Genomic DNA, 12200 nt, shown 5'->3' with positions numbered 1-12200 from the left:
CCCTGGTAGCAGCTGTATTGCTCAGGACTAGGAAAACTTTTAGTGAGCATCAGAGTGTTGTAAATGAAAGGGAGGGATGATCTGCAGGTGCCAGATGATAACAAATGCATGGTAAGGGTAGCCTGCCAAATTGCTTCTCTGGCAATGGTGAGAGGATGTCCACGTGTTGGTGATGGGCTGCAGAGGAAACATTAGCCTGCTGCTCCTCAATCTGGGTCCAGGTCAGCTGGAGTTAGCCTTGGGCTCCCTGCATCTGTGTACCTTTCATTTGGAAGCCCCATCTCTCTTGTGGCGCTTTCACTGCTCATTGTCACGATGCTCTAATTATAATGAGCTAAGTGTTATGGAACCCTTGGGGCTTTTTTCCCCCTCACTTTGGCCACCCATGTCCACCGTCAGTTCAAACGTTCACAACTGCAGAAGATATAACTATTTGATGTGCCAGGTATGGGTCACATGGATTTTATCTGGAACAGAGGCAGAGCAACACTGAATTAGTCATTTCCCATTAGTTTTTGCAGGAAAAGAATGGCAATGGATCTCTTCTGTCAGTTTTACTCCTAAATTGGAAACACTTATGAAATGTCTGTGCCATCAGAAGTGTTTTGGGGAAACATTCCTTTTAGACATCATGAGCTTGTAGTAGCAGGAAATAAGTCACTCTTTTTTAACAAAACTGGCTGAGTTGCAGAACACCAAAGGTCTCAAAACTGACAAGAGCTGTGGCATCAGGATCACTGACTTCACTTGCCATGCTGACACTGGAGCTCTGAACTGGAATATGCTCAGGCTTGGCAAAAGCATTATGAACTTTCTTCACCCTCTCTAGATCTGGAAGGTGTTTGTGCCTTTGACCATGAGTTCAAGATCTTATTTCTAGCAGTAGTCCCCAGAAGGCATGTGATGTGTGGGCCTTGAAGAAGGATATTTTTGAAGCTAGAAAATTTCAACTTGTAGTCCTACTGCAGCTTTTTAGGGAAATTATTTAGTGCTTCATCCTGTTACTTGAAGTTGTCAGCCCATGCTGAATTTCTTGGTTGATGTGAGACACAGCAACTACTGTACAGCAGCTTTGAGATGTTGAGACTTTATGCCAAAATGTTTGTGCTGCCTCAACTCTATTGCTCTCCTGGACTCTAACCTGTGTCCTAAGGTAGGTGGAAAGAATAGTTGCAGTCCTCCTTGGACTGTTTAAAAAATGCCTGATCCTGGAACATCTCCTCTCACATATGGCAGCTTCAAAGAGAAGATGGTAAGATTGCAGTATTTAGTCATGATGAGAAAAGAACCCCTCAGATGTAAAGGAAAACAGAGGTATTATTAGAAGCAAAAATCTAGGACATCTGGATTCACTTTTTAGTTCCTGCAATTTATAACCATATCGTCAGTTATGTGGTTGTTTTGGTAAAATGGTGTATGCTCAGTAGCTGTGGTGTGCTTTGAGACTGCAGTAAAAAGACAAGGAATAAATCTGTAGTTGGCATAGTAATTAGATGTAAGTGATGTGAATAATTCAAGGCCAAAACTTTTATCCTCTTCCTCTTTGCTGCAGGGAGGAGAAACCTGAAGTGTTAGGTCTGAAGGTGAGACTAGACTTGTGGACACTCAAGGAGATCAGCAATGCACAAGGGGATTTTGCAGAAATGAGCCTTTTACAAATTAATCCACTTTATCAGCCGTTTGCATGCTCATAGCTTAATGCTGATTGTTTCTATATCTAGTGAAAACTGCTAGGAGTTACTCTAGTGCTCCTTCAGCTGGAATCAGCAGCCACACTTGTGCTAGTCTCTATTTGAGGTGAACTCTTCTGTTAAAAAGTTGCAATGTAGTAATATTTCTGCTCAGTGCTTCCTCCCTGAAGTGGTATCATGTAATGGGTGAAAAAGAAAAGAAGGTAAAAAATTACCAGCCTGTCTTGTTTGCCAACACTGTGTCTCTAACTTACACTTTACAGGTCACTTATTTATCAGACTGAGAATAAGGCTTTTTTTTTTTTTTTTAAGTAATGATTCAAGCAACTTTTTAGGAAGATTAAAATATCTAAAATGTGAGATTTTTGTGACTGCACAGATGAAGAATACAAATTTTCCTGTGAGAATCCCTAACAGTACATATCTGTACCTGTAGAAACAAAATGTTTTTGGAATTCAAGCTATGGTGATGAGGATTTTGAAGAGAAGAATCATTAATTCCAAGGTGGATTTTTTTTTTGCTTTTTCTTCTAGCATATGGTCTAGTCAGAACGTTAGTGTCTAAATGTAGCAATTTTGGTGAAGTTCTTTATAAGCCAAGGTAAATGTAATCCAAAAAGCTGACAATGTGAGTCAGAATGACTGACTGCTACATGTGAAATTTTCTGAACATTTGATCTTGTATTTCACTCCTGTTCTATGAACACGAATCTTCCTACTTGGTGCAGTTGCCTTGCGAGATGCAAAGGCAGTTCAAAACTTTATATACCTGCAAGTTCTTACTTCTCTGAGAAGTATGCCACTAAAAGGATTCCAATGTCCTTGCGCAGCTGACTTGAAGATTGGGATGAAGATGTTAATGAGTGGTTGCTCCTGAGGCTTAAACAGAGGCTAGAGATCTGGTCTGAGCATTGGAATGTTTCTTGGATTTTATTAAGGAACAGTTCTGACAGCAAACAGAACTTGTACAATTCACAGAAAAACAAGTTCTTGAAAATTATGTCATTACCTTTGTGAGGAACATACTTGTACAAAAACCCAAGGCAGATGTGCCTCACAGGAAGATATTTACTGAAGACTTGCTGTGCCTCCTAGGGGCCCATTTTTCTTGTACTGATACCGTGGCCTTGCTGCTAAGTAGAAACTGTGGCCAGCAACAAGATGTGATATGAAATTAATGGTAGTAAAATGGGCATAACTTGCTGCTTTCATGTGAGTGTACAAAAAATTTTTGTCAAGGGCATTTAATTTTAGTTGTACTGGTCTTGAGTAGCTGTACTAAAATTACCACTTTGTTCAGAGCTCCTTCAATCTTTTGGTACGCTTAAAAGTGAGTACAGAACAAACTTATTTCTAGAAAAAACATATTGTGGCTTCAGTGGGTACAAGAAAACTGTTTCTAATGTATTAGATGGTTAATGGGCTGTGTCAGGCTTGTGGGAAGCAGTGCACAGAACAAAGCTCCTCCATTAGTTGAACTTGGACTCCAATAAAGCTACTGTTGAGTAGATTTCTGTGGTATGATTGAAATGTTTACAAACAAAATTCCTTATACGCTTTTTGACAGGTTTCTATGGTTCAGAGATTTTTACTTAAGTCTGTTTACTAAAGCTGTTGTTTGGCTGTGTCTCGGTGTTTTGTTGTTTCATTGATCTTGCGCTTCTGAGTCTGTAGAGAAGTTACTGGAAACTGCTCAGGCTGATTTTGGTTTTTTTTTTTTAATCTCTTATGCTGCTAAAATTCCAGTCTTGTGGAAAGATGGGGGAAATAAAGAAAAAACCCCAATAACTTCTAAAGATTTATCTTAATCCTACAAATGACTAATCTGACTGGAAAAGCTACTGGAGCTAGGGGGTACCTGCTCAGCCTATGGCTGTGCTGGCAGCTGGACCTTACTAAAAAGTCATTTATTTAGTGTCATTGGAAAAAAGCCTTGAAGGATGAGATAGCTGGGAGCTTTGGGAGAAAATGAATTTGTGTTGCCAAGTGCCATTCTGAGGAAAATGAAGCAGAGAAACTTGTTTGGAGAACTTCTGTTGGGACAGATTCGGTCCCTTTTTGGTTTTTCCCCAAAGCGACCTTTGAGTTTTTAAAAAAAAAATTAAGTGGCATTTGAACAAAACACTTTGGTCTTATAAAACATCATGTCCTGCTTCAATTTTATGTGTTTTAAGATCTTGTAAGGGCAACTAAATGGAAGTGTGGAGCCTATACAAACAATATTCTTGGGAGAAAAAGGCCTGTATTTCTGTGCACTCTACCTATGTAAGTTAGCATTTTCTGTGCCACAACCCACAGTTTCTCTGTGTAAACTTGCATAGGAACTGTGAAGGTTCCAGATATTTGCAGCAATGCCATTAGGATAACTTGGCACATCATTATTGATTCCACTAAAATAATGTAGGTTAGTGCCTATTCCCCACCAGAATTACACTAATCACTGGCAAATATAATCTCTGGGCGTTAATGTAGATATGTGCTTTTCTGAGCACTTCTGGTAATCAGAGATGAAAGCTAGCATTTCACTCCTGATCTGGTTCTGAATGCTCATTTTCTTTAATAAACTAAATTAGTCCCATCTAATGCAGCTTTTTTCTAAACTCTTCTACTCAGTGGGAAGGAACTGGATGATCAAACATTCAAGTAGGTGAATTACTATTTTTGAGTTGACTAACATACTCTCTTCCATGTTTCCTTTCTGCTTGACACTGGTACAGCCTCCACTGGAGTGACAACCAAGTGGATGGCAGGAGTTTGGGGTTGGGGGGAGGCAGAATAAAAAGCTCTACTTGCTCTGCTCTCTCCATCCTGACAAGGATAGGAAATGACATTGTCCTAATTTCAGCTGGGATAGAGTTAATTTCTTCTCAGGTGGATTTATTACCCTTATTTATTCTTTTGCAGAGCATCAGAGGTGTGTACAACATCGCTCAATAGGTGGGAAAAGGCTAAGAAAACATGTCCTCAGTATAGACCCTATAATTTAAGAGCAAATTGTGTACTCACAGGACAGTGCACTTCATTAAGTTGTCTTATTGGTCTAATAATTGCTTGTCTAATAAATGAGCTTGCTTTCTATGTTAAAGTTCTGTTCTTTGAATACTGACCTCATTCTTTTGTCAAGTACAGCATGCAGGGTTTATCTTTTGTGTTCATACAATACTGAGTGACAGCTCTCCTTTCTTGAGCATACATATCTATTGCCTTTGCCAGAGAAAAATGGTAAAGAAAATTACATTCTCTTTCATAAAGGTGCATTGGCTCATTTGGAAATAATTTTCAGAAGTACCTATCTCATATTTATGGGAATAATTAAATATTGTCTCCAAGTAAGTAAATGTGCCTGTTACATAGGATCCAGTTGCAGATTGAGGTCTGCAACTGTGATTTTTCTAAACCCTGCACAGTTGTACTGAAACTAAGCCTGACAGTTGTTGAATTACATTTGGTATGTAAGTATTGCTGCAGAAAAGCGTGCTTGGACATCTCCAGGGATGGGCAAAATTTCATGCATTGTTTCTACAGCTTTCTAAACTGCTTCAATTGGTTTTAGAAAAACCAAGAAAGGAAACATTAAAGAAAACAAAGCTGCCTGCCTAGCAAACCAAGGAAAGCATCCATGACCCTCTGGATCATGTTCCGTCCACATTCCTGGTTTTACTGGCTGTCCAGTAAAGGTCTTGCAAAGTTCTCTGTTACTGAAGACACAGGAAATTCTCTGAAAAGTGTGCAGCACGGTGCAGGCACCACAACAGTGATGTTCACGAACCTGTGAAGTCTGGAGACCACAAACCATGAAGCTTTGCTCTGTACCATAGAATTAACCCACGGACAGATGAGAGACTGCTCTGGATTGGTCACTCCCATGTTTAGCAGGAGTACTTTTGTGAAGAACTTTGCTTGTATCTTGCTGAGAAACACCAGGAATGGGTAGCAACCTCAGGCAGAATTCCCTGCTTGTGGGAGACTCTGATGAGGGCTTAAGTGTGAAATCCTTCCTCTGGACTGGATTATTTACAGCTACTGGGAAGAGTAAATAGCACAATGGTTTTGTGCTGCTCACTGGGATTTCAAGTGGATAACATGTGTCACTTTCTTGTTCTATCTTTGTGTTCAGGCCATCTGTGCAATAGCAATCTGCCTGCTTGGATTCTCATCTCCTCAAGGAGAATGACCCAAAACTCAAACTGCAGCTGGAAATCAGTGAGTTTTTCTCACTGCTTGTCACCTATTGTAAGATTGTGTCAGATGCCTTCAATTTATCCCAGGGGACTGCTCTGAGAGGATTAACAGAAGGTGTGAAACATGGATTTGGAGCTTATGAGAAAGTAACAGTTAGGTTTTGGTGAGCCATTTGAGGTTTTTAAAGCATTTGCTGTGTAATGAATCCCAAATCTTCTGAACGGTTACTCATCTAATATTTTAATAAGAGGAGAAAATGTGCTGGGTAGTGTTAAGCATTTAACAAGGGAGGGGAAGCCTCAGTAGCCAGCAGAAGTGTGGTAACTTGAGCACAACCCTATTTACCACAGCTCTTTGAACTGCAGACCAATGTGAGTTAATTAGAGCTCAAGCAGAAGATGTGTGTGCTGTGAAACAAGGCTGGAGCATGTGGATTCTTAATGAAGCTGTGGTATCCATCATGGACAAAGTGCTCAACAGACAGCAATTTGCTGGTTCAGGGACTCTGTAAACTGCTCCTCATCTGCTCCTTTCCTGCTGCAACAGCTAATTTTGCTCAGGTGTCTCAGGTTAATTTTGCATGTGTCTCAGGGCAGCGGCATTTCAGATACCTGTATAAATTGATCAAAATGTATAGCCAGCAAGCTGGGGCTCACAGAAATGCAGGACATCAAATGAGAGGCTTTGGGTGATTAGAAACCTGTGATTTGCAGTGCCTCTGTATCATCCTGAAAGCTGGTGCCTTTTACCTACTTGAACACCAGCTCAGGGTCAGCACAGCTCGGCTGCACTCTGCAGCTGGAGGAGTTTGATGAGGAAGGGTCAAACTAGAGCACAGGTGAGCAGCTGAAGCTTTGAGCAGTGTAATTCTTGATGCATACCACAACTCTGCCTGCATCAGTAGAAACTGATGCAGTGAGAGCCAACTCTCAAGTGGTGTTGGCACACAGTGTTCCTAGGCTTCTCTCTCAGGTGATGCAAAAATCTGGTCCATGGTGGGAGCTTCATGTCTAAAGAAATGGTAGAGCTTCAGTGACTGCTAAAGCAAAGAGATATTGGTACTTGATCTACATGTTCTTGAGACATTATGTGGGGGTTGTTGTACCAAGACCTTGGTCATTCCGATAAAGCACCTTCTTTCAAACAGTTCTTGAAAAATAATAGTTTTAACTGCTACTGAGAAGTCGGCATTTGTATTTTTTGCTACTGCCAGGCTAGAGGAACACAGTTTCAGATGTCATGACTCACTAGGCATATAACTGTTCTTCTGTCTACTTCACTTCACTGAAGTTTTTCCATTGAAGTGTGTGAATCTCCACATACCAGAAGTAATTCTATCACCAGAGAGTTTGACCTTTCTACTGCAAGTGAAGCACCTGAAATCCAGCTAAATAATGTCCTTAAGGGACAGTAGATTGAGTTAAAGTTATCTAAGGTGTTTTTTGGGGTTTTTTTGGGTGTCTGCTCAGCAGGTTACAGTGGGGCATAGATTAAAATGGAAACTGGATATTAGAGATAATAAGATTCAAATTTTATGTCAGATACTCCTCTTTGTTCCTCTGAAATTTGCTGATCTGAAGACTGTTGGAGTTCCTGCTCCTTTAAGGGAGGCTTTCCTCATGCTGTTCCTAGCACTGATGCTTCTTTCCTGGCTGGGGGGTTTTTGGTGTCACTGCATATCCGGAAAAAGACATGAAAGATGCTTTTTAAATGGAAGTGTCCCCAAACAGGGACACCTTTGAAAACACTGGAGAATGTGTTTCTACCTATCTTTGGTCTTCAGTTTCCTTCCAGTACAGAATTAAGTTTGGGATTTGTTTTTGGGGGGAGAGTGATCCAGGAGGAACATGAAAGAACATCCATTTGCTTTATATACAACAGATGTAATTGCAACATGCAATTCGCTAGTGGGAAGTGTTTCTTTAATGAAGGTAATGAAATACCCCATAGAGAGCAGGCATCTGCTTGAGTGGGTTGGCTCAGCTTTCTGCTTCTGAGTGGCAGAACACTTCAGCAGTTCTTCTGAAGTTATGCAAGAAACAGTTTTGGGATTGAATGGCATTGATCTCCTCCCCAAAGCCAAACTGAAACCTTGCTGCACCACTTCTCCGGAGATTTCATTACTAGATTGAGTCAAATATTTAGACTGGGCTGTGTCAGCAAATACCTTCCCAGCTGGAAGTGCATAGCTGTGCCTGGCTGAGAAATTAAGTTTTCCCCAGAGATCCCAGTGGCTCTGCCCCTGCTGAAAGTTTTGCCTGTTGAACCCTGTGGTGCCTCGTGGGATCAGGGCTGGAAGCTGAGCTTTTCTTCACTGGTCAGAGCTGCTGTGGGTGAGCAGCACCTTGCATGGGTGAGGTGCTGGAACACTTACCTTTCCAAATGAATTCTGATGGGAATGCTGTATGAGGAAAAGCACCCAACTCTGTATGTCCAATATTTTATTCATTCATGATAAAAATGTTTTTGGTCTCTTTAGAAAAACCAATTACTTTTAAGCTTACCTGTTCTCATAGAAAAGCTCAGTAGGAGTTGGAAATACACTAATTTGTAACAAGCTTCCTGCTGCCATGTAAAATTTAGCAGTCTGGTGCCAGCACTGAAAATTTCTGGAATGTAATTATTCCCTCAATTCTACTTGGTAGTTGAAGGGAAAGTTATAGAAACAAGATTATACTATCTAAACATTCAGAAGGTGGCCATAACTGTTCATTTAGGATCTGTTACGTTTCTTTAGGGCCTATTTCTTTTATGCTTGTTGCAATTTGGAAAGATTTTCTGGGGAAAAGGGAAAATTATTTGTTTTAAACTACCTCTACTTCGAGCATTTAAATGACCTAATACTCACAGAAACATGCTTTTAAATGTCACTGAAAGTCATTATATTGTTTCTAGCTATTATATCTGTGCTGGTAAAGGCAAAGGTATCAAACAGGATAAAAAGTGGAACTTGCACAAGCTGTTTTTTATTGTCCAAACTAAAAGAAAAAATAAGATACACAACAAAAGAAAAAACCCTGCTATTGAGCACTAAGCCTGCTGTCATACAAGGGCTTTATTTTAAACTAGTACTGATTTTCGAAGCTTTGGAAGTAAAACAAGGTGTCTGAGGCTTAGGCAAGATGAAGCCCACACAAACCTGTTCAGCTGAAGTTCAGACTGTGTCTCTATAAGAGCCAGCAATTGGAAAGCAATTTGAATCTAATGCTTGTTAAATTGAGAGTTAACTGGCGTGTTTTTAAACAGAAACCAACCTTTGCTGTGTTCTCTTTAAATGTGCTCACTGATGAGTAACTGAACATGGGTTTGGGTGGAAATTGGATGTGTGTAGGTATCTGACTAACTGATCTGTAGATGCTAAAAGTAGTTAAGTGTTCAGGTGTTGAGAGCACAGAGTCCATTTCTACAGGATTTGTAAGGTGTTTCCAGTACTGAGAAAGGTGCTGCTTTTTCTGGCACTGCTTGCAACTAACTTTAGTCACACCTTTGTGTTGAGTGGTAATGAGGAACATGGTCAGAAAATCTGGTTCAAAGAAGAAAGCTCTCTTTGCTCTGCACCACTGTTACTCACTAAAACTGCAGGCATCTTTGAAGAAGATGGATGAGGGCAGTATTTTCTTGCTGAAGAAACAGAAAGGTGTTAGGATTAGATGTGGGGTTGGATGCTTAGATGAAGAAGAGAAAAGTCACTCCCTACAGCTAAGTTTGGAGGCAAGAGGGAGAGACTGTGGAAAATGTCTGAAAATTAACAATAAAATCAAGCCTGGCCCAGAGCTCAGGAAAGTCAATAGGAGCTCTGTAGAATCTGAAGAAAGTGTATGTCCATCCTTTTTTTTAATGGTTGTTTAAAATGTGACAGGGACAATAGGGACATACATGGAATTGAATCTCAAGGTGTAACTGTGTTAGACCTGTGTGGTTGAGCTATTTCTCAAGTACAGTTGTGGAAGTGAGCTGTGTCTGGGTGTTCACCAGGCACACAGAAAGCGGCCACTAGCTGGGAAGCAAAGTTCATGCCCATATGAGAATTAAGAAGTTGCAGGGATTTTTAAAGTACTCTGACACAAGGAAGCCATTCTTTCTGTACTTGGAATTTCAGAGCATTGTCATGGTAAATAGAAGTGTAAACAGTAAGGAAAGGTCTTGTGTCATAAAATGCACAGAAAAATTGTCACTAATTTCACTTTTCTTGTTTGTTCTGACATGTTGAAAAGCTCTTCCCCAAACAATTCTAAATGTTCATGTTTCCTTCTCTCATAAAATTGACTCTTATAATCCTGTATCTCCTGATCCCAGAACTCTTAGAAATGCACAATTTTGGCTGTATCAGACCCAATAAAAACTGTGGGAATCCTATCACTAGCACAGCTGGTGACATGAGTTAACTACAGAACAGCAACAAAAACTTGTCTGAAAACCTTTTCTCCCATGTCTTAGTTCACTCCAAGAAGTCAAGATGAACAGGACTATACTGTCAGCTGCAGTTAACCTCTCTTATATGCCAAAAAGAGTTTTAATTTGCACCAAGAAATTCATGGGGAAAGGAATACTTAATTCTCCATCTGTGTAGATTTAATCCCAGAGCTCCTGCCCTGGGGTGCTGATGCTGGTGGGTGGGTGAGAGGACTGCTGAGTTTGTGCCAATCAGCAAGATCTTTAAATAACTAACTGCCTCCCCATAGGTGAGAGAAGGGCTTGGAACAGGAACCTGCTGGCCTTGTTCCCTGTGACAGCACCCTGAACCAGAAGCACTGGAGGGAACCAAGGCAGAGCTGGTCTGGGGCACTGAGCACAGCAGCAGAACCAAGGATGAGGCAGCAGCAACAGGCTGTGGTGGTGATCAACCACCCAGGGTGGGTCAGGCTCTACTGGGAGCACTGGGGGGTGACACCTCTTGTCTCCACCACTGTCTTGTTCACCTGAGGTGTTCTGGGTGCACAGAGGGAAAGGGAGGGATCCCTGGATTGCTTTCCACTGACAGCAGGTTCATGTGACTTTCTGCAGCTGATACCATGGGAGGGAATTGCTTATCCTAGCTGCTGATTTCAGTGGATTTTCCTCCTTAAGAGGATTACTCTGGTCCTTGGTGGTTGTTTCTCCTTCCAAGCATCTGAATTTAAGCAATGGATATTACCAGCAAAGTAATATCTTGCTACTGCACCACAGGGCAGAATGTGCCTCACCATGAGATAGGACAGTTGGCTTGCTCTTAGGGTGAGAAGAGACACATTTCATTCATTAGGAATAATGGATGCTTAAATTTGTTGGTAAATGCACAGAATTTTGGGGTGCTGCCTGCATAGAACCACCTTCTTTTCCTTTAAGTCACTCCTCAGTATGGGAGAGAATGTGATCATTTGAAAATTAACATGCTTTTGACTAAACAAATCTACCATTCTTGCACTTTCACCATCAAATACTTGTGTGTAGTAGCACATTGAAAGACCACTTTTTGGCAATTATAGTTACACAGAATAAATCTGCCGAGATTAAGGTCTAAGACAATAGGAAACGATGATGAGGATACGTGGGATGCTCCTGTTGCCTGCCCACTGAATGGGAAACATTCCAATGAGTATCACTATTGATTCTTGGCTCCCAGCCTGGAGGAAAATTTTCAAAGATTGTGGTTTTGCAAAGTACCTGTTTGAAGGGATGGTTTCAAGATAAGAAAAATAAATTATTTTAATAAATATTTGACCAGGAGACATTTATTGCAATTGCTGTGAAAAGGAAGCAAGGAAAATGCTGAACTTTCCAGGAGAGTTTTCAGTTTTCTGGTTTATGCCTTTTGGCATCCATTATTCATGGACTGTCCTACATTCACCCTTCCTGCAAACTGTATTCAGTCTTTCCTCTTCCCCTATGCTGCATTCCAAATTTGGCTTTTTTTTTCCTGAGGTACTGTCATAGCATATACAGTACGTAAGGAGAGAAAAGCTTGAGAAATATAATTGACCTCTATGAATTATTTTCAGAAAGGCCCAAAACTCACTAACTCCAAGCAAAGAGAAATGGGAAAGGATATAGGTGTGCTGCAGGGTGTTTATTAGAATCCACCTTCACTGATGAGATGCTCTCTGGACTGCTCAGATCTGTTCTCTGGGCTTGGGGCAGTCACGTTGCTGTCACTCAGAGAGGAGAGGTGTCCCTCAGGGGCCTGCAGTGTGACTGAGACCCTTAATCCCTTTGTCAATTATGTGATGGGACTGAATGCACCTGCAGTAAACGTGGACTAGCTCCAGCAGTGGGCCCTTGGGCACCTCAGGAGGTTCAACAAGGTCAGTCCCCATGTCCTACACCTGTCAGGGCCATCCCTAGCTGTCA

The 12200-nt window shown here is 41.1% G+C and overlaps 1 long non-coding RNA gene across 5 annotated transcripts in view; it reads left to right on the top strand.

The window, feature by feature from the left end:
• LOC120755878 (uncharacterized) overlaps positions 1-12200 on the top strand; it is a 45063-nt gene that overhangs the window by 21672 nt on the left and 11191 nt on the right. Inside the window, exon 4 of one of the 5 annotated variants that reach the window (XR_005701890.2) lies at positions 10556-11741. The exons of 2 other annotated variants lie outside the window; for them this stretch is intronic. This is a non-coding gene — a long non-coding RNA (uncharacterized LOC120755878). Of the gene's footprint in view, positions 1-4595; positions 4730-5244; positions 7001-10555; positions 11742-12200 lie in introns of those variants that run through there. 2 more of the 5 variants (XR_005701894.2, XR_005701892.2) reach the window with 2 other exon arrangements.

This window comes from Hirundo rustica, chromosome 8 (genome assembly GCF_015227805.2).
Source record: "Hirundo rustica isolate bHirRus1 chromosome 8, bHirRus1.pri.v3, whole genome shotgun sequence".
NCBI lineage: Eukaryota > Metazoa > Chordata > Aves > Passeriformes > Hirundinidae > Hirundo > Hirundo rustica.
This window is presented reverse-complemented; position numbering and strand designations above follow the sequence as displayed.